Source organism: Lissotriton vulgaris, chromosome 12 (genome assembly GCF_964263255.1).
Source record: "Lissotriton vulgaris chromosome 12, aLisVul1.2, whole genome shotgun sequence".
Taxonomy (NCBI): domain Eukaryota; kingdom Metazoa; phylum Chordata; class Amphibia; order Caudata; family Salamandridae; genus Lissotriton; species Lissotriton vulgaris.
Window position 1 is genome coordinate 255,030,233 of NC_141700.1, and position 19,446 is coordinate 255,049,678.

The following is a 19,446-nucleotide window of genomic DNA, read 5'->3' on the forward strand; positions in this document are numbered from 1 at the left end:
ACTGTCTACCCACTATTTTCAGAGGGTACACACAGTCTACCCTACCAAGAGGTTGGCCACCACAGACATATGCTGAACTCGTCCTGGTTAGGGTGACCAGGCGTCCCCGTCTTGCCAGGACGGTCCCTGTTTTTAACCAGCTGTCCCAGCAAATTTCAAGAAATTTAGCTCATGTCCCCGTTTTTGGAGAGGGTAGACTGAAAAAGGTAGGAGGTGTTTTTTATGTTTTACAAAGCAGGGATAGTTAGCCATTGTTTCAAGAAAGCAATTTAATTAACAGGCAAGCTACTGGGCTTAAAAATTGCATTTTATGTATGTTCTTACTGCCTGTTCTGTAATTCTCTGCTGAGGAAAGCTCTCTTTGCTTGAAGTAAAATATTAGTCCTTTTATTTTTGTGAAATGTCCCAGTTTTTGGCTTTAAAATTCTGGTCACCCTAGTCCTGGTGTAATTTTCTGACCCCGGGACACTTTCAGCAGCGACTGCTAGCAGTCTACTTGTGTTCCGAGTAGCAAGGTGCAGGTGGGGAGGGCGCTGATCAGATTCCAGCTGGGCCCATAACAAAGACCGAAGTTAAGGCGCAGCCAGGCCTCCTTTTGTTGGAGTATCCTGGCAGGGAGCTATAAGGAGCCTCACACCGAGATGCAATGAAGGGGAATCAAAGGCTCACATGAGATCACTTCACAGGTACTAAAGAGAATTTTTTTTATTTTTTTTTACTTTGATCAGTCCTTGTACATAAGAGATATGCAAACACTGTAAGAATGTCAGATCTGTTGATCCGTCCCATTGTTTACATAAATAATTTAAATCCCACTATTTCGTTTTTTTTTCCTTTTAGAGCGCTTTATCACTACTCATCCCAATGCAGGGTGTCACCGCGCTTTACATGACACTAACAGATTATACTTTGACAATAAATCACGTGTGTACATCAATATAAAAGATGTGTTAGACAGTGAGAGTTATGAGGTGTAGGAGCCTTCTGTCCTTCATACCTCACTGTATAATATTAGAAGGATTACAATTTATGAACTGCAAGTAACAAAAGCTGTAACCCACTTTCCCATTTACATAAAATAAAAATCCGTCTTCTACAAGTTATATAATGTGCTTTGCAGGAGACATATCAATCAATCAATCAATCAAAGCATTTATATAGCGCACTACTCACCCAGAGGGTCTCAAGGAGCTAGGGGAGGGGGGGTCCGCTACTTCTCGAACAGCCAGGTCTTGAGTTGCTTCCTGAAGGCGAGGTGGTCCTGGGTCAGGCGGAGGTGGGTCGGGAGGGAGTTCCATGTCTTGGCGGCGAGGTAGGAGAAGGACCGTCCCCCTGTGGTGGCTCTTCGGATGCGGGGGACGGCGGCGAGGGCGTGGCCGGTCGATCGAAGCTGGCGTTTGGGAGCGTAGAAGTTGAGGCGGCTGTTGAGGTATCCTGGGCCTTGGTTGTGTAGGGCTTTGTGTGCGTGGGTGAGGAGTCGGAAGGTGATTCTCTTGTTGACCGGGAGCAGGTGCAGGTCTCTCAGGTGTCCGGAGATGTGGCTGCGACGGGGGATGTCCAGGATGAGTCGTGCTGAGGCGTTCTGGATCCGCTGGAGTCTCTTCTGGAGTTTGGCGGTGGTTCCGGCGTAGAGGGAGTTGCCGTAGTCCAGACGGCTGGTGACGAGGGCCTGGGTGACCGTCTTCCTGGTCTCGGTGGGGATCCACCAGGAGATCTTACGTAGCATGCGCAGGATGTTGAAGCACGACGAGGAGACGGCGTTGACTTGTCTGGTCATGGAGAGGGAGGAGTCCAGGATAAAGCCCAGGTTGCGTGCGTGGTCTGTTGGTTTGGGTGCGCTGCCTAGGGCGGGGGGCCACCAGGAGTCGTCCCAGGCGGAGGGTGAGGATCCCAGGATGAGGACTTCCGTCTTGTCCGAGTTCAGTTTCAGGCGGCTGTTCTTCATCCATTCGGCTACCTCTTTCATCCCTTCGTGAAGGTTGGCTCTGGCGGTGGCGGGGTCGTTGGTGAGGGAGAGAATCAGCTGGGTGTCGTCGGCGTAGGAGACGATGTTGAGGATGTGCTGGCGTGCGATGTCTGCGAGGGGGCTCATGTAGACGTTGAAGAGGGTTGGACTGAGCGAGGAGCCTTGAGGGACGCCGCAGATGACTTCGGTGGCTTCAGATCTGAACGGGGGGAGGCGGAGTCTCTGTGTCCTTCCGGCGAGGAAGGAGATGATCCACTCCAGTGCCTTCTCCTGGATTCCGACGTTGCTGAGTCGCTGCACTAGTGTACGGTGGCAGACAGTGTTGAAGGCCGTGGAGAGGTCTAGGAGGATGAGGGCTGCTGTTTCTCCGTTGTCGAGCAGTGCTCGGATGTCATCGGTAGCTGCGATCAGGGCGGTCTCGGTGCTGTGGTTGGCCCGGAAGCCAGACTGCGAGAGGTCGAGGGATCCGTTCGTCTCGAGGAAGGCGGCCAGCTGCTTGTTGACGGTCTTCTCGATGACTTTTGCAGGAAACGGGAGCAGCGAAATGGGGCGGTAGTTCTTGAGGTCGGTGGGGGTCGGCTGATGGCTTCTTTAGTAGAGCGCTGAGTTCCGCGTGCTTCCAGCTCTCCGGGAAGGTAGCGTGTCGAAGGAGGTGTTGATGATGTCCCGCAGGTGGGGTGCGATGACAGCGTCGGCCTTGTTGAAGACGTGGTGAGGGCAGGGGTCGGTAGGGGATCCGGAGTGGATGGAGTTCATCGTGCGGACGGTGTCTTTGGTGCTGATCGGGGTCCAGGCGCGGAGGGTGGTGGTGGGGGGCGGTGGTTCGGTCGTGGCGTGCGTCGGTTGAGTGCTAAAGCTGTTGTGTATGTCCGCGATCTTGTTGTGGAAGTAGGAGGCGAGGGAGTTGCAGAGGTCGTGCGAAGGGGTGATGTCGTTGTTTCCGGCGTTGGGGTTGGAGAGCTCTTTAACGATGTTGAAGAGTTCCTTGCTGTTGTGTGCGTTGTTGTCCAGTCGTTCCTTGAATGCGGTTTTCTTGGTGGCGTGGATGAGTTGGTGGTGTTTTCGGGTGGCGAGCTTGAGGGCAGTCATGTTGTCCGGTGTTGGGTCTCTGCGCCAGGTTATCTCGAGGGCTCGGCAGTTCTTCTTGGAGCTCTTGAGTTCGTCGGTGAACCATGGGGCTTTCTTGCTACCGGGTCTGCTAGGCGGGGTCTTCAGAGGGGCGAGGTCGTCTGCGCAGTTGCTGATCCACTTCGCGAGGTTGGTGGCCGCCTGGCTTGGGTTTGTTGCGCTGGTGGGAGGGTTCATGCTCAGGGAGGTCGTGAGCTGGTCGGCTGTGATCTTGTTCCAGCTTCTGCGTGCAACCTGTTGCTGGTGGTGGTGGATCGTGGTCCTTCTGAAGCTGAAGTGGACGCAGCTGTGGTCCGTCCAGTGGAGTCCGGTGGCGTGGCTGAAGGCGATGTCCTCGCTGGATGAGAAGACGGGGTCGAGTGTGTGTCCGGCGTAGTGGATGGGGGTGGTGACCAGCTGCTTGAGTCCCAGGTTTGCGAGGTTGTCCAGCAGGGTGGTGGTGTTGCGGTCGTTGTTCGCCAGGTGGAAGTTGAGGTCCCCGAGGAAGATGTAGTCAGCGGAGAGGAGGGCGTGCGGGCTGATGAAGTCGGCGATGTCTTCGCTGAATTGTGTGCGTGGTCCCGGGGGTCTGTAGATGAGGGTGCCTCTGAGGGTGGTCTTGGGGTTGATGTGGACCTGGAAGTGCAGGTGCTCGGCGGGTGCGAGGGTGTCGTCTGTGTTGGTCGTGATGCGGATGGTGTTCCTGTGGATGATGGAGATGCCTCCTCCGGTCTGGTTGATACGGTCCCTTCGGATGATCTTGTAGCCGTCTGGGATGGCGATGGCGATGTCGGGCGCTGAAGAGGCGTTCATCCAGGTTTCCGTGAGGAAGGCGACGTCTTGTGAAGTTGTGTCGAGCAGGTTTCAGAGCTCGACGGCGTGTCTGTGGACGGAGCGGGTGTTGAGCAGGATGCATTTTAGGTAGCTGCTGCTCGTCTTGGTCTTGGTTGGTGCTGGAGTAGTGCAGGTCCGGATGCAGGTGAACTTGCAGGAGTTGCAGCAGAAGGGTCCGTGGGTGCGTCTCGGGGTGGCTCGGTAGCATCCTGGGATTCGGCCGGCGTTGAGTGCGTAGAGGGTGGCGGCGTCGTACGTCCGGCGGGTGGGCTGGGGTCTGCGGGGGCCCGGGGTCCTGGCGCTGGGCGCGGTCCAGGCGCGGATGGGCGTAGACGGGCTTACCTTTGGCGCACCTTCGGCGCTCAGTCGGCGCTTCCGCTGCGCGCGTCCGCTGCGCGCGTCCGCTGCGCGGTCGCTCTGGGGGCGTCATAAGAAGGGGACGGGAGGGCGGGTCAGCTGGGCGGCGGGAGCGGCTCGGTCAATGGGCTGGTGGTGGGCGGGCCTGTGGCGAGCTGCGGCGGGAAACTGGCGAGCGGGCGGCTCTGCTGTGGCTGGGCCGCTCGGGGGGCCAGGGGGGCGGCGGCGGCGGAAAAAGGCAGCAAGGCTGGCAGGCAGGAGCAGGAGGCGGCAGGAGGAGCAAGGGGGTGACCCGGCCTGGTGAGAGGCGCAGCGGTCACTCCCGAGCACTCCTTGCTGTCCCCTTAAGAAGGGGGACGGGAGGGCGGGTCAGCTGGGCGGCGGGAGCGGCTCAGCCAATGGGCCGGTGGTGGGCGGGGCCTGTGGCGAGCTGCGGCGGGAAACTGGCGAGCGGGGGCCAGGGGGGCGTCGGCGGCGGAAAAAGGCGGCAAGGCTGGCAGGCAGAAGCAGGAGGCGGCAGGAGGAGCAAGGGGGGTGACCCGGCCTGGTGAGAGGCGCAGCGGTCATATTAAGCGGGCATATTAACACTCTTTGCCACTGTGATTCAAAAGTGAAACTAAGCAAAACACAGATCTCTCCAACAAATTCGTTATCCTCCAGAGTAATTTTACTATTATTATTATTCCCTGAGATTAAGCTGGCACACGAAGATCCCCCTCAGCAGGTGCCTTAACCCAATAAGACAAAATTCAGACATTGCAACCAATTAAGCAGAACAGATTTACTGCCACATTTCTCCTTGTTGCCAATTTCTTTGTGACAGGGTTAAAAAAACATAACCCTATAAGTTGAGGCCCAGATATTGTGTCAATATTTTGTCACAACTCCAACGCAAAATCTAATTTGTTAAATATTGTAATGTGATCAAATGTACTCATTATAGACCTGCTAAACATATGTGAGGTCTTAAGATCTGATGTCACTTCCTGTGATGCCGCATGCGTAGTCATGTGCCCGGATGTAATTTCCTGTGTAGTCACAGGACACTTCCTGTGATGTCACGCATAGTGATGCCGTACCCATTCTGCCTAACTTGGTGAGCCCCAGCCCCACTTCTTTTTTTAGGACTTGAGCCGTGGCCCCAAGGATGGAAGATACACTACAAACTTGATGCTCTTGGCCCTCGGGGCACTCTCGAAAGAGCGCTACAGTGAGTATTTTAACCAGGGCCAAGGGAATTATGTGAACGTGCAGCAGTGGAGATTTTTGCATAAGTGCAGATTTGTCGCATTTGCCACATAATCCATCATCTGCCGCATAATCTGAAGATTTTAACCCCCAAAAAGTTGTTTCCAGCTCAAACGGTTAAAAACTTACCAAAAGTGCAGCAACACGTGTTGCCGGGCAGTGGAAGGCCCTTTGCAAAGGTTGACTCGTCACCTTTCTGTAGCTAATAAGATGTAACTAATGCCCAGACAGTGTTGAGAAGTTTAGAAATGACCAAATAATTAAGTAATACTTTAACAAAATGTGCCTCATAATGCCACAACATTGGACTTTTCTTGCTGCATAATTTACTCAACCATACGCATGATTTGACCCTTCCCTGCCGCACAATTCCAGAAGCCCTGATTTTAACCTGCAAATGATAGTTGGTATCCTGGCAACTGGGGCAGTTTGCTTTGAAACGCTCTGTGCCACATTTAAACGTAGTCCGGCAAGAACGGTTATTAGCGGCTCTGGCTTGGTATTCAGGGTGGGCGCAGCTCTCAAAGTTTAATACCGAGCTGAATAACACTTTCGTTAACCCACCTTATGTCGAAGAGTAATAAACTCGCACCAGTTTCCTTTATACAACAACACGAGTGCAAAACACAACCAGGGGGGCGACACGTGCCATAAATCCACCAGAGGGACAACAACTTCAGTCAACTGAAAAGACGGATTTAAAGTAAAACAGCACTACGTCATGAGCCCTTGGCAAAGGAAGGAAATGCTGTTCGAGTTATATAATACAACTATGAGTGCTGAGCGGGCCCCACGGTGCCACTGCACCTGCTGCACCAATGGGAAGTTACGGTTGACTTGTGCAGTTAGATACAGCACCACGACGCTGTACACACACGCACTCTGTCCGTGGGTGCACAGTGTAACCTATTTCTGGGCCTCGCTTTGCTCTTGCAGCGGACCACGCTGGGCCTAGTGCCCGTCTCGGGCTCCGCTGCACTCACTCACCGTGCCAGCAGCAGTCTCACTCCTGGCCCCGAGCCCCGGCCTCTCTTCTCCCGCTCGCTGCCTGCTCTCTCTCCTGCTCCCAGTAAGTGACTGTTTGCTCACAGGAAGCAGCTGGCCGCAGTCACCCCTGTATCCAGGACAGCGGCGGGGGCTCCTCGGAGCTCTGACAGCCCCCGCCCCCAGCCCCGGCGGGGCCTTGTAAAAGCCATCTGTCCGCGGGATGGGAGGGAGCGGAGGGCACCGCCCCCAGCCCCCACCGGCGCTCAAGGATCTCGGCCGCGAGTCCGTCAGGGAGGGGTCATTTTAACAGCCACTTTACCAGCCCCACCACCCTCGGGGCAGGGAAGGGCCCAGGCTCTGCCTCTGCCTCCTGCAGGTCTCCGAACTGAGCTCCGTCCTGCCAAGGAGGTGACAGCTACAACTTCGTTCACTCCGAAAGGGGCCAATGATTGGATGAGCAGAGATGCACAGAAGTGACCCCTCTATACTGTTTAACACTGTACATATCCATATAATTAATTGGAATCCTAGACCAGTGGGGGAACTGCATAAAGCAGTACGGGAACAGTGATTCTGTGCGCAAAGGGGTGGGATTAACGGAATGGTTAAGAAAACAAAACATTCTGTTACTTTTTTATTCTTTCACCTTCAGGTGTCTTCATGTAAAATGTAATTGATACTTGTATAGCGCACTACTCACCAGCAAGGGTCTCAAGGCGCTAGTACGAATACCACTGTGGAACCCGTCCTGGCTTTTCCTGTGAGGCGTCCACTCCTGGGCACCCCCAAGGTGGAGGCCAGGCATCCTTAGCGCTGTGGGGGCCATTGTGGAGATTAAGCAGGCTATTGCCCAGAGTTGCAGAGTGGGACTCTATGATTACAATAGGCACCGAGGCGAGAATTATCAGGTCCGTGGAATTTTGAGCCCAAGACCCGCCGAGGCGGGGAATTGAACCCTGGTCCTGGGCTAGACCTCTGCATCAGGGTCTGCCGCTCTAACCATTGAGCCATACATGAGGCCACACATGAGAAAAATAAATGCGAGTTATCAGTGAGAAATGCACTATTGAGCATTCTGAAACCTCTATTTAATGCACCGCAGAGGTCTGTGTGTGCAACCAGAGACCACAGAACTGAATCCTGGTTGGTGCAGTGAAGAATAGAGACTTGTGCATGTTTAGAGCTACGAGGTCCCAGTCTGTGACAGAAAGCACTGTGAATATGTAAATCATTTTTTAAAACTTGCATTACACACAGTATAAGATAGGCTGCTACAAAATATGCAAGGCTTATTTAGCCATCTGCCCCTCCCTCAGTTTCACAGCACAGGAGAATCCCCCTGCCTTACACTTCTGCTGAAGCATCCCAGCTCTTGGAATTAATGTACTGAAACGGCTGTACAGGAACTATTTTTCTTAAATTAAAAAAGTATGAGCACATCGTGCCCCTCAGATCCCGCCCACTGGCCTAGCTAGAAAGCAAAGTCCTTTACGAGCATTGGATACGGCCAAAGGTCTTTCCTTTGAGAATTATTGGCTCAGCCAATGATTATAACTTTCAGTTACACTCATTATAAAATGTTTCAAATTATTGTATCTTGCAGTCCTAGAGTTTCCCCACACGAATGAACTCTACATCAAGAACTATCACACCACAAAGATCTGCTTTATGGGGCTCAACTGACTGCTATTCTGTTTTGTTCCAAAGGCAAATTAAACACAGCATCCATATAAAGGAACTTCAAAGTCGCGTTTACTCAAATTGCTCACACAAAGTAAACAAGGTAGTTCACACAAGCGAACAACTAAAGTCTTATCCAAAGTAAACGAAACACCAACATTTACTGCCGTACATTCTAGCTGCCACAAACACGGTGGTATGGGCCCGGTATCAACAACGGACTAGAAAAACTATAGTCTGTCTGCACAGAATTGAGTCACCAGGCAGATCAAGGACTAAAGTAAAACAAGCATTTGCAATGCAAGAGGTCTAGCATTTGTGAGAGTTTAAGCAATGGCATTGTAAATGACAATGCCTTTTATCTGTTTTGATAATTAACACATAACTAAAAGGCATTGCCAATTAAAATGCCACTATCTCAAAGTCTTGTAAATGCGAGACCAATTTTATTTCAAAGAAAGGCTGCTTCGAAAGTGAAAGTGTGCATGGCGCGCCGGATGTTGCAGGAAAGCATGTCGGGCCTACAGTAGGAGAAACTCATTAAAGAAAATAGTGCTTATAGACTAAATAAGACATACCATGTAACAACATAAGTAAAAGGTCCAGTCCTCATAGAAGGTTACAAATTGAAGACAAGGCGGTACTAAGGTGGGACTAACGAGCCCACTAATGAATTAGAAGCCAGCATTTACAAGGACAATGACAGAAGCCAATGAAAAATATGGGCAGAGCTTCAAGTCCATACTCGAATACAGCATGCGTCGCAGCGCAGGCGCTGCCCAGGCTCAACCTAAAACAAGCATTTACAATGCTACAAGATAATAGGTAACAGTTTAACAAGAGCGCACAGCAAATATAGGTAGGTAATAATGTCCAAAGTCTGAAAGTACTGCTCCAGGAAGATGGGATTGGTTACCACAACCCCCAAGTCCAACCACCCTCCGTTGATCTTCAATTAACAACAAAATGCCTCTGAGCACTTGTAGTGAAATAACAGTCCTTCACTTGTATTCCTCAGTTGTCTGTATCCAATTCTTTATTTTCTCCAACAGATACAAAGCCCATACACTAAGGGCAGCGCAGCCAACACGTGTTTCGTCTAGTCAGTTATTGACTTTTAGACTTCTTCAGGGCTGCAACCCAAACAACAACATCATAATAAAACAAAAGTACACTTCATAGAAAATAATACATAATAATGTAGAATTATATCTCAATACTATAGAGGGTTAAGGGATACACCCTCAAGTCATCACCAATAGTAATGAAGTGAAAATAGCAAGAGGAGGAAAAAACCAAGAAGCCAAGCCCAAACTAGAATCACCCTTGTGAAGTAACTTGGTCACTAGTAACGTAACCTATTATGTTTCCAGTTAAAGTCTATAACCTGTATGCTGTAATTCAATCATTAAAAAAGGGGAAAATGGAGGTAAAGTTTAAATCAAAATCCCGAGCGCATAGTAAAGTTCCCTATGCTCATAGTAACTGTGAGAGCATCAACATCAACTCACCATCCTTGTGAGCGTGTAATCATACAATAGCCGTTAATTTCCGGTTATTAGAACGCAGTAGTTTCATTCTAAAACAAGAATAGGGTTTCTATAAGTGTCATCCTCACACCGTCAGTATAAGATATCAAGGAATTCTCTTAAAGCTCACATCATTGGACAGGTATATTCATCGTAACTCCTTCACAGTCTATTAGACAATTAGTCCGTATCCTAAAGAATATGAAATCGCATTAAGCGACACACTCCATAATAACAAGTCTTAATTTCAAGCTAACTAGTAATGATGCTCACCTGTTTATATGTGCTCCCACTTCGTAATATATTGATAGTAGTTCCCAAGGCACGTGTCCGTGTCCTATAGACAAATAAAATTATATGTAGTTAGGAGTTCTAACTTAATAAGTCTCCCGTATTATACCCTTATGTCCTGTCTCTTACCTCAGTAAACTGCTCCCTGTCCATGGATCGTCCCAGCGTGCTGCCTCGCCGCCATCTTAGAGTGTCAATTTATACTAGGTAGAGTAAGCGCCATCTTAGAATGGTCAAACTCAGCAAATAAATGATAAGTTTTAGTCAGAGTTTACACAGTCTTATAATCCGTTATTCCTTGTAATATTGTAGAATTTCTATAGTCTCTTATAATTTATTTCTTAAAAAGCTATTATCCCGTAAATGTCACGGCGTACCGTATCGCCGCCATATCAGATATCCATTCTTATGGCGAAAGAGCGCGCGCCATCTTATAATAGTCAATCCTTCCGAAAATATAACTTAGCAGCTATTATACAGTCTAGTAGCTCTATAATAAATGTCAACATCATGCATATTGATATGAGCTTGGAGTATCAGCATCTTAAATAAAATTATAGCGTAATGAAAATCGTTCTGTTCAATATAATTCTATATTTTCAAATTAAGGTATCATTCTAGAGAGTAAGAGGATCAGCACCTATAGTACATTTATAGTATAATAAAGATCGTTCTATTCTAAACGATTCAGTGATATAATCTTAATGGTAGTCATCCGTGAGACTGTGATATCTAATAATATAAGCCAGTAGATAGGTATATAGAAGTTTCAGTTATTCACGTAAATAGCAGGTACTATAACCCAAATTTCAAAAGTAGGGGTTAGTTATATTAAGGTAATTAGTTAAAGGTATTTGAAGAACAGGAAAGGGATAGAAAGGTTCAGGAGAGAGGAGAGATACATAAACATATCAACATTGCAACGTAACATCTTAGTAAATGGAGATATGAGGCAGAAGATTTATTTAGTAATTTGAATGCAGGCGGCACGATAGGAGCAGCCGTAAGAAGTACGAGGGAAAACAAGAAGGAGGGTCTGAGGGCTAAGTTTGCCAAGCTAGAACTATTGTAAAGGACAGAACTCAAATGGTGGGACGCTACCACACTGAAACAGTATTTAACACTCAATAGGATTCCACGTGGACTAAGATCCCAAATAATACCAACGTATGAGGATTTAGAACCAGACCTCTATGCAACTTGGGAGAAAGAATTAAATGCTAGCTCTAGAAATCTCATTAACATACTCATTGAAAATGCTGAAAGAAAGATAGCGAAACTATTGATTGAGATAAATAAAGTTGAGGATGAAATTAAAGAGATGAACCTTCCTGAAGCTACAATTAAGAACTATACTATATTGGATGAAAAACTGAGCTTCAAATTGATATCAAAAAGAGGAAAGCTAGGAAATTGAAATGTGATGAAAATGATTATAGATCAGGTCGAGTGTATACCTTTGCGAAAAAGATTTGATTACTTAATGAAGAAAACACCTCTAACTAAACAGAAAGGCAGCATACCATCTAGCAGTGATGTAGATGCATCTGATATGGCGGCGATACGGTACGCCGTGACATTTACGGGATAATAGCTTTTTAAGAAATAAATTATAAGAGACAATAGCAATTCTACGATATTACAAGGAATAACAGATTATAAGTCTATGTAAACTCTGACTAAAACGTATCATTTATTTGCTGAGTTTGACCATTCTAAGATGGCGCTTACTCGACCTAGTATAAATTGACACTCTAAGATGGCGGCGAGGCAGCACGCTGGGACGATCCATGGACAGGGAGCAGTTTACTGAGGTAAGAGACAGGACATAAGGGTATAATACGGGAGACTTATTAAGTTAGAACTCCTAACTACATATAATTGTATTTGTCTATAGGACACGGACATGTGCCTTGGGAACTACTATCAATATATCACGAAGTGGGAGCACATATAAACAGGTGAGCATCATTACTAGTTAGCTTGAAATTAAGACTTGTTATTATGGAGTGTGTCGCTTAATGCGATTTCATATTCTTTAGGATACGGACTAATTGTCTAATAGACTGTGAAGGAGTTACGATGAATATACCTGTCTAATAATGTGAGCTTTAAGAGAATTCCTTGATATCTTATACTGACGGTGTGAGGATGACACGTATAGAAACTCTATTCTTGTTTTAGAATGAAACTACTGCGTTCTAATAACCGGAAATTAACGGCTATTGTATGATTACACGCTCACAAGGATGGTGAGTTGATGTTGATGCTCTCACAGTTACTATGAGCATAGGGAACTTTACTATGCGCTCGTGATTTTGATTTAAACTTTACCTCCAATTTCGCCTTTTTTTAATGATTGAATTACAGCATACAGGTTATAGACTTTAACTGGAAACATAATAGGTTACGTTACTAGTGACCAAGTTACTTCACAAGGGTGATTCTAGTTTGGGCTTGGCTTCTTGGTTTTTTCCTCCTCTTGCTATTTTCACTTCATTACTATTGGTGATGACTTGAGGGTGTATCCCTTAACCCTCTATAGTATTGAGATATAATTCTACATTATTATGTATTATTTTCTATGAAGTGTACTTTTGTTTTATTATGATGTTGTTGTTTGGGTTGCAGCCCTGAAGAAGTCTAAAAGTCAATAACTGACTAGACGAAACACGTGTTGGCTGCGCTGCCCTTAGTGTATGGGCTTTGTATCTGTTGGAGAAAATAAAGAATTGGATACAGACAACTGAGGAATACAAGTGAAGGACTGTTATTTCACTACAAGGGCTCGGAGGCATTTTGTTGTTAAGCATTTACAATGCAATGGTCTCGTCTTTGTTAAAGTTAGAGCTATTGGCATTGCAAATGTCATTTTTTTCATTTATTGTTTTTTTTAAACGGATAAATATATGGTATTGTCATTTACAATGGCAATAGGTAAGCATTAGAGAGTAGTAGAGAGTAATAGCTTAATCTCTCACAAATGCGAGACCTTTTGCATTTGCACCCACACACACAACACAGCCAAATACACACACAGAACCCCACACAGAGAGCCACACACAAACAGAGCCCACTCACACAGAGGCCCGCCCCCACACACACACACGCTAGCTCTAAAGTAATTGAAGTGAAGTGCTGATCTTCTATACCAAGTTTTATATCTTGCATTGACGTACATGCACTTTGTATTGTCAGAACTGTCTCCAGCTAAGACCAATCAACTGTTTTACATGATTATATTCTTTCACATGCGGAAATACTCTAATAGATTATGCTACATATTTGAGATAGGCCATACCCGTGTATGTTTTACCCAACCATGTTTATTTTATGTATCCACACTTGCTCCATTTTTTTGCAATCGATTTTAGAGCACAGTCAGGGAACAGAGGCAAGAAAAACTAGCACAACCAGGGGGCATAGGCAAGAAAAGCAAGCACAACCAGGGAACAAGGGCAAGAAAAACGAGCACAATCAGGGCTGACACTTGTGCACACACCCATACTTGCACACCGGCACAATCAATGTGATGATTACTTTTACTAGTAATACTGAAGTGACACTCAATGAAATGAATTAAGTTACATCAACTCACTATGGAAAGAGGTGGGTTTTTAAGAAAATTAGATGCATGCCTCATGAGCTGCACTCGTCAACGAAAAAAGTAGTTAAAGTGGGGGCAGGCAGAGCGCCGTTTTTTGTCACAATTTCCCTGAAGGCACGATTCGAAGCTAAGCAGGCCACACCCTCACCAGGGACCTGCCTGTGGAGTTTGAGGTATCTCTTTGACAGTAGACATTAAGTCGATGGAAGGAGGGGTTACGACGATCTACAGGACCAGGATTTTAAGTGTACATCATTTCTGTAAAGTAGTTGTATACATGGGACCGGATGATGCAGTGATGCAAACAACTACTCGTGCTTACAGGTGCAAACGGAGGACGACAATACAGCTATGATGATTTAGGGTACAAAGTTGTTATGGGCCGAGGTGTCAGGGATGTACAGATAAGAGGGGTATTTTTGTAAGTCGTATAAGCAGTCTTATAGATGGGGGAGAAGAGCACCGGCTAAGTGGGGTGAACCATCCCATGATATTTTAACCCCAACAGGAGGGGGCGGGGTTCTGGTTTAGGAGATAAAAGGAAAGTTCAATGCCCGAATGTTGCAGGTTTCAGGAACTATGTTTCCAGTGGGATCTGTCACAGTATGGGATAGCCACGATGCGGTGTGCTTCAGAGTACGCGACTTGACAAAAGAAAGACTGGGTCATTGTCCAAAGGCCCATTATCTCTTGACGTCTCATAACACGGCGCAGTGTCGTGAGATGGAGTGAGGCCCAGGCAATGGATTTGTAGGGCTACAATAATAGGGAGTACTCTATAGCACTTGTAGATATGAAGAGGTAGAGTTAATCAGGAGTGCCAGCCCTTGAGTTTGAGGAGCTGGCGCGCAGTGTGAGGGAGCTTCTCTTCAAAGTGTTTTACAGCCCTTACAAGCGACAAGTAAACAGAAGAGGTGTAACACTCACCTAAAGTCCTTGTCGCTGGATGTCATTTTGTTCATCCGGTTGGAGATATGGTAAGAGGCGCTCGCCATGTTCCTACTGAGGGGTGGATATAGACAGGTAACTGGTTGGAAACGCTGACACCGGTGGCTTGTGCTACTCCTTTTGTCGGGACCCTCTACGCGGTCAGATCCCAAGATCTATTCTATTTCTTGCCCAAGGCTCCGTGGTAGGGGGGCGCGGCCCTCTTTTGAAGACTGTACCCTGGGGGTTCAGGCAGATGAGCCTGCCCGGCCTCCCCGTGGTGTCCGACTATCAACCCTGCTTTTACCTCCGGGGAGGGAGGGTAGGGGCTCGCGGGCTGGGTGGCAAACAGGTCACCCCCCTTAGCGGCTTCGGTTGGATCCCGGATGCTTCAAACCGTTCAGAAAAGAAAACAAGCGATCTGTGCAGCGTGCGCACGCTGATCCATTTGTCACTGTAGTAATTTATGCAGATAAACAGACAGTGGTCGTGCACACTGTGCCCGCAGGCAGGGAGTCGAATCTGCACGCACTTCACAGTTTGCCTCTTTGTATTTAGTGTGCAGTGCACACACTGCACCCAGTGTGTGGATACAGAGCACACAAAAGATGGGGCTCAACCCTCGCACCGACTGCTGGTTTGGTGCACTCGCGCATGCAGTGAGTGCAGGCAGCGCACACACAGGCACGGAGCAGGCAGACCTTGCACTGCACAGAGAGCGCTCTTCAATCATTTCCGCAGCGCACACTTGGACAGATGGCCACGGAGCCCCGCAGTGCGAGCAGACTGAGGCAACAAGGGTGGGCTTCGGACGGAGCTGGGCAGACGGTGGCGGGTGAGCCCAGATCCAGGGCGGGCGTCTGTGAGAGCCCCCGTCAGACCGCAGCGTGGTGTCCACTCCCCAGCTGGGTCCACAGGAGTCGGGCAGAGCGGCGGCTGCGGATCCCGTTAGGCCAGCAGAAGCGGCCTGACGGGATCTCGACTGGCAGGTTCTGATGATGTCACCAGGGCCATCCCTCCCCTCTAAACTTACTTGGAATAAAGGCAGCAAGCTTGGCCGCCCGCGAGAGCACCGGCCGCAGCGGTGATTCCATGCAGTCCCGGGCTGTGGCGGTGACAACGGGGCAGATGAGGGGTAGGCTCCCTCCGAATTGAAAATAAACAGTGGGGTGGGCACCCGCTTAGGAATTAAAAATATAATGCGACCCACGCAATAAAAAAAAAAAATCACATATGCGGTGGACCAAGCCATGAACAACACCATGTTTCTCCGAGGTCCAGCAGAAATGGATCTGAGAAACGCCCGTCATTTTCAGACTGGGGGGACGTGTTTTTCTTTCTCTCCTCTTCCCATTGGCTGGAATGTAAACAACAAGCGTGTTCTGACTTGTTATTGTTTACATTCCAGCCAATGGGAAGAGGAGAGAAAGAAGCTAAAAAACACACCGCCGAATCCGAAAAAGACGGGGCTTAAATTGACAGACAAACCTCTTCTCCAATGGCTGGCCAGCATTTAGGAGGCCAGCCAATGGAGAAGAGGGGCGGGTTTAAGCCCCATACTAGAAAATTTAAAATCTCGCCAGCGAGACTGCGCAAGCGCAGCCTACGCTAGCCGAGACCTAAAAATGGACTGTCATATCTCCAGAAGTCACTAGCTCCCAATTAAAAAAACATTTAAAAGAAAGTGGTTTAATTTGCCATTATTGCATTAGCAGTCTTGCCTCATTCTACCTCCAAAGAAATCTCAAACGATAAATTAGCTCACACCCTTGAATTGGACTCACACAATTTGCTGAATATCCCCAGCCCTCCCCTACCATAAAAGTGAGCAGTAGGATTCTCTGTGACTGGTCTTGTGTTCTTCTCTGAAGGTTTACATAGCCAAAGGAATTGAAGAGCCACAGTGATTAAGTGTACTATGAACCACCAAAAGAAAAAAGAAAAATGAATGGACCGTCAATAGTAGCAATATTTTCAAATGGACAAATTCCACACTGGCTCATGTCATGCAGCGCAGGAACAATGCAGTGCTATCCGAAGAAATATGTTTGTCACTGTAGCTTTGGCTTCAAAGAATGGGAAGCATGATCTCAAATCAAGAACAAGCATGGACTAAGCAAACAGGTCTCGTCTACCAAAAGCTACTGGCTTGCCCAATGTGCTTTTGCCATGTTCTACACCAGCATGGCTAAAAGTATGTGACGTACAGGAGAGTGGTGTGGATTTAAGTGGATAAGAATGGCGTAGAGTGGCACAGAGTGAAGTGTCGTGGAGTGTTGTAGAGAGACATAAGATGTAGAGTGGAGTGTCAGAGTGGAGTGTTCTAGAGTAGAGTCAAATGTTGTGGATTAGAGTGGAATGTCATGGAGTGGAGTTTTATATAGCGCAAACTTGACCCAAAGGTATCAGAGAACTTTACATGAGCACCAGTTACATTACAGACGGACACATTCATTATTGTTAGGGACTGGGAGATTAAGTGATTTGCTCAGAATCACAGAATGTTTAGCGTCCCTACCGAGACTCGAACTCGGTTCCCCAGCTCCGAGGTCGACCGCCCTAGCCGTTAGGCCGCATTCTCTCCCATCTTCTCTCTCCAATAGCTTGGAGTGGCGAAGCGCAAAGTGGCAGAGTGGCATGGCATAAAGTGGGGCAGCATAGAGTGGCCTAGAGTGAAGTGTCAAAGAGTGGAGTGGCATAACGTAGAGTGGAGTACAGTGTCAGAGTGGAGTGACATATCGCTCAGTTGCGTAGAGTGGCGTGGAATGGAGTAGTGTGTCAAAGAGTGGGGTATCGTGGAGTGTCGTAGAGGGAAGTGGAATAGAGTGGAGTGGTTAAAGAGTCATGCATTGGAATGGCATAGAGTAGAGGTGCATAGAGCAGGGGTGCATACAGTAGAGTGGAAGAGAGTTGAATGGCGTGGAGTAGATTGGAGAGGAGTTTCAGAGTAGAGTGGTGTAGAGGGATGTGGAGTTCAGTAGAGTAGAGCAGAGTTGCATGACGCAGAGAGACGCAGAGAGGAGCAGAGTGGCATGTGCGTTGTGGAGTAGAATATTGTAGCATAGAGTGAAGTAGAGAGTCGCAGAGTAAAGCTGCATAGAGTGGAGGGTTCATGGTGGGGTTGCACACTGCCATTACAAACAACACATTTTCAATTGAAATGACCATTACATTTCCACAGCCATACCGTTTTACAGTTAAAACTATACAGCGCAAAAACAATGTATGGACATTTTATCACCAGGTATGATTCTATTAAAATATTTCTTTCTACCACACTTTTCAATTACATAGAAAATATGCTTCATTTGTGTTTTACTAGTTCGGATATATTCTGCAATATTTGCACAGTTCATTGAAGACATTTAAATTATGTTTTGTGCTAGAACAAATAGCATCCTGCAACCTTTCCTCTCACATGGATACCCAGCTGGGTTTAAACAAATTCTCTCACTTTGAAGTTAGAAGCAGAAAAGTAAACATTAAGCTCCCTCGGAAGAGAGAGCCTTCCATTTGACCTCTGTCTTTGAATGCACAGTAAATGTGACAAGATGAGAACAAAATGTAAAGGCCTGTTTACAGTAAGCAAGCACTTGTGGAAAAATACAAGGAGCGATGGTGAACAGGCTATGCTCCATAGGAGGGACAAAGACTGCTGGACATTCTAAAACAAATAAAGCCAACAAATAGGAAGCAAACAAATATAAGTTCAAAGCCACAAAGCCAATGTTAAACAATGGATAGAATGCATTCTCAGTAAAGCTTTCAGAAGGTCCCCAGGATGTTTTGCAATTTGACAGCAGCGCTGTCTGGTAGGCTTTGGCGTAAAAAATGCTGAGTACAGTATATGTCTAGTCCACCATGCTACCCAGCACATAGCGTCTCAACAGCATGTCTATGTTAACCTCTTCAGTGATAGCTTTACGTACTTAAAAGAGCCGGATCAATCATGTCAGCCATACATGCCAGAAGCATGAAGAGTTCTTCCATTCTTCGCAAATGCCTTATTTTCCTACCTACAGAAATACCCTGAGCTAGTACTCAGAGCCATCCTTCATGCCCCGATTGGAGTGGGAGATGTTACCCCTAAAAAATGCATGCAACCCCAAAACAAAGGTATCTGAACAACAACAGCAAAACCCCACATGAAAAGCCAACATTCATCAACTTAATCACTCCAGAAACCATCATTCACGCTATGTGATGGTCTTACTTCATACCCCCACCCCCAAAATGCAATTACTGAAACTTCGGACCAAAGTCACGGTATGTTCGCTCGAATGGTACGGTGAATATCTCTACATGTGCCCAACTAACATGACAAACGAAATACCCTGGATCTACACTGAGAAAGGCCCCAGCAACATAAGCCTGAGTGAAACATGTCAGCTGAAGCTTCATATAGTGATACCTCAGTAAATTTCAAAACTTCAATTTGGAATCAATAAAAAAAGGGTTTAACCAGAACTATGTGTGGACTATTCACTTAACCCTATCGCTGCTGCCGTCGGCCGTTGCGCGAGCTACCTCCCGGGTGCTGCGCACGTCCAACGGCCGACTCGGCCACACCCATTTCTTCGAACGTTCAGCACTGGCGCTGAACGTTCGAAGCAGTAAACGGGTATATACACAGAGAGCTGTTCTTGCCCCAACTAGCTGCAGAGAATAAAGATTATTGGTGAAGTGAAGGGCTTCAGAATAACCATACACTGCTCTATGTGTGAAGATGACACAGTTGATTAGATTCATATTTCCCATCTAGGTTTATAATGAATGACAGATTCCCTTAAAGGCCATCTCGGATGCTCCTCCCCTTTCCTTAAGCCTGGTCTAAACAATGGCACCGTCATCTATGTCTCATACAGCTGAGAAGTCAAGGAAGATGAGGGACGCTTGCTGGCTTTCGTCAACGG

General features: G+C 47.3%; 1 protein-coding gene across 3 annotated transcripts in view; it reads right to left on the minus strand.

The window, feature by feature from the left end:
• CCDC102A (coiled-coil domain containing 102A) overlaps positions 1-19,446 on the minus strand; it is a 360,110-nt gene that overhangs the window by 240,080 nt on the left and 100,584 nt on the right. Inside the window, exon 1 of one of the 3 annotated variants that reach the window (XM_086947788.1) lies at positions 6,500-6,738. The exons of the other annotated variants lie outside the window; for them this stretch is intronic. The gene's annotated coding sequence lies outside the window, so the exon portion shown is untranslated. Of the gene's footprint in view, positions 1-6,499; positions 6,739-19,446 lie in introns of those variants that run through there. 3 annotated transcript variants of the gene reach the window in all.